Source organism: Frankliniella occidentalis, unplaced genomic scaffold, assembly GCF_000697945.3.
Source record: "Frankliniella occidentalis isolate FOCC.00 unplaced genomic scaffold, Focc_3.1 Scaffold521, whole genome shotgun sequence".
Taxonomy (NCBI): domain Eukaryota; kingdom Metazoa; phylum Arthropoda; class Insecta; order Thysanoptera; family Thripidae; genus Frankliniella; species Frankliniella occidentalis.
The window spans coordinates 96,462-100,032 of record NW_026267638.1 but is presented as its reverse complement, the minus strand read 5'-3'; positions in this window follow the sequence as shown (position 1 = coordinate 100,032).

Here is a 3,571-nt window from a genome sequence, read left to right as displayed (position 1 = left end):
AATGGTCGGGCCAAAGGCCCGAACATCGCCGCCGGCAGGCCAAGCAGGCCCGGCCCCTGCCGAACCGAGTTGCCGGCGCAGCGAAGTGGAGCTGGCTACTCGGTTTGGCGGAAGGGCGGGCCTGCTTGTTTATATTGTAATCATACTGTGACTGTGGACCCTGAGATTTCAGAGTCTTTAGAGGCTGAAAACCTAGGCATGCCTCTTGGAGAAAATTTGTATGCAGATGACACGATTATTAATTCTGCAAATACAGAAGTGTTGGAAGTATCATTAGGCATCAATGTCGACGATCTGAATCACAGTTTTCAGAATCTTAAAACTTTTGCAAATGATCATGAGAATGATGTAAACAATAACAACAATGATAAAAATGTTCTTATGAGGAAGACAACTAATGTAGTTCTAAAAGGACTCCCTGGAAAGAAGTTTAAAAAGGTATGTGTTTGTGTTGCTGTTTGCTTGCCCATGATTTCTCTATGACTGCATAGTCTGGCTGCTTGTTTCAGGAATCATTATTGGACTGGGTAGAAGTTGAGGTGCGTGAGCACGATCCCTTTATCAGTGACAATGATATTATCTCGGAAGTCCAAGACTTGGATTATGAAAAACAATCCTGCATTCTTGTGGTATGCATTAGAAATTGTTGCTGTGAAAGTATACCTAAGTCCTTGCATTTTGGTATTGCTTCTGTTTCCTAAATTCTTAATTTTTTTTCATTTTTTTTGTTTTTTTCAGTTTGCTACTGTTGACTTAGCGACCTTGTTTTGTAACATACCCCACCTCACCTTTTGGGGTGCTACCCTTGATGTTACTCAAAATGAGGAAGAAACCCAACCTCCCACTTTTGTGAAGGTGAATAAAGTAAGAGTTAATAAGCTGCCAGTGAAAAAAATTAGAAAGGTATGTGTTTGTGTTTCTGCTTGCTTGCCCATGGTTTCTCTATGACTGCATAGTCTAGCTGCTTGTTTCAGGAATCATTATTCGACTGGGAAGAAGTTAAGGTGCGGGAGCACGATCCCTCTATCAGTGACAATGATATTATTATCTCGGAAGTCCAAGACTTGGATTATGAAAAACAGTCCTGCATTCTTGTGGTATGCATTAGAAATTGTTGCTGTGAAAGTATACCTAGGTCCTTGCATTTTGATGTTGCTTCTGTTTCCTAAATTCTTAATTTATTTTCTTTCTTTTTCAGTTTGCCACTGTTGACTTAGCAGCTTTGTTTTGTAACATCCCCCACCTCACCTTTTGGGGTGCTACCCTTGATGTTACTCAAATTGAGGAGGAATCATTTGTCAAAGCCCAAATTGTCAAGTCGAACAAAGTATTTTTCAGCAATATTTCATCTAGAAATTTCAAAGTGGTATGGGTCACTGTTATTGCACTGAATTTTAATTTAAACTCTTTTATTGGCTTGTTGTTATACCTTAACAAATAATGTGTCTCAGGAATCTCTCAAAGATGTGATCAACACCGAGGTGCAAACTGTGTGCGGTGATCAAACTGACGTGATCCTAGATATAGTGGAACTTGACAGGGAAGCAGGGACTGCTATTGTGGAGGTACACTTCCTATGCTTTATTTATTGTCGTACTTTTCTCAATTTCATTCTTTACTTCAATCAATTCTTTCTTTTGTTTTTTAGTTCAATACTGTTGAAAATTCAGCAACTGCCTGTTTACTGTCAATAACATTCCACAACAGAGAGCTTTCTGGGCGGCAATTGAATGAAGATGAGCCCCAAAAAGATAAAACATTGACATTGGATGTAAATGATAAAGGGGATGTAAATGAAAACCCACCCGGATGTGCTGGTGCATTAATAACGAAACTAGATAGCAACAAGGCAACCTGGGCATTTATAAAAGAATGTGCTGCTTTGAAGAGTGACAAGGGTCCCGTAATAGCATCGGATGAAGCTATGGACTCAGTCCGTGTTGCTCTCCAAAATAAACACAATATAGTGGTGACAAAAAGGGACTGTCAAAGAAAAAAAAAGGTTGGATGAGAACCACAGACGTGCGCCTCATCAATTATGGGGCAAGCACTGGGCGTTCGTGCGTGATGAGACGGATGTGCTTCCTGAATTTCCTAAAGAGGGCACTTACTCTTCTCTAGAGAATGATGTTATGGCTATTGCCAGATTTACTGATGGTAAGACTTACCACTTGTCATTGATTTGATGAAATTACATCTGCATATGTTAACTTCTTTTTGTTTGCAGGTGCAGTGATGAGTGAGGCAGAGATTCATGCCCTCATAGATGTATGGCGCTTTTTCAAAGAGCCCACAAAGACTCAGAGTTTTATAAAAAAAATATCTACTCAAATGTATTTAGAGGACACATGATTTCTCCCAAACAATGTCGCAACAAGATGGATTCACTTGCATCAGAATTCCGGACATATCAACAGGCACTTAATGGGACTGGAATGGGGAAGCCCAAACCTTGGGGCGTATTATGTAGAATTGCAGCCCATATTAGAGTCTATGGCCTCAAACGAGGCTGAACTTACTTATGCGGTTGGAGCTGCTTCCAAGGCAACTAAAAGCCGGTTCCTGCCATCATCCACTTTTTCTACCACTGAAAGATTTGGTAGAACAAGGCCTCCTGCAGAGAAGCAGCAGGGAAGTAGTAAGAAAGAGCTCATGGACGAATTGATCAAATCAAGGAAGGAATCTACAATTGACTGATCAGTGCTAATATTTTAAGACTGTTGGGGCCCTTACTTTCGCAGCTGTCCTAAAAGTTTCATGAGCAACTAAAATTGTTGTTATATTGAGCATTCATGCGTAAGTTGTAATTGTTGAGTAGCCTTTTAATTGTTGTTCCTTTGGTTAAGGAATTTTATTTTGACTTATGCTTTTAAGTTCTCAAAAGTTACCCTAATTATATTTATGGCAACAAGTGATATTATTTCTTAAGGCTCTGTGCTAGTCACACTGATGTGTATGTTAATTTACATAGAGTTTGATTCCTTATGTGGGTACCTGAGCTTTAATACTTTCAATTAGTACATTGTGTAAGGCTGGTTTGTTAGTTTTAAGTCATCCCAAAGCAATGTCAAGCTACTTATATTTTTGAGACATTGCTCTCTGCTATTATCTTCGTATTCCTGTTCTCTTATTTGGGAGATTTGTTTCAGTGAATGATACTTTTATTTTTTGAGGCAATTATTTTTATTTAGTAAAAAATATTGTTTCCTGACTAGAAGATATTGTAATTTATCTTTTCATAATCATCACATTTCCTACACACAATAATTCATAATTAGAGAGTGGTGAAAAAGAGAACATTAAAATTTTCTGAAAACACTGGATGCCTCTTAAATTCCTTTTTTAAAAAAGAAAGGAATTAAAATAATTAAGAACGTTCAGGTACATCTTACAGACCAGAAGTCATGACTGAAACAGACTTTAGTTTCAGAACTCTACTCATTCCAAAACTTACACTTCAAATGTTTCATATCAAGTCCTCATAGCAATAGCTTCATACTATTGATCTAATTATTCATTCTATTAATCTACTAATTGATCATGTAACAAATTAGCAATTATGTCCCTTTTC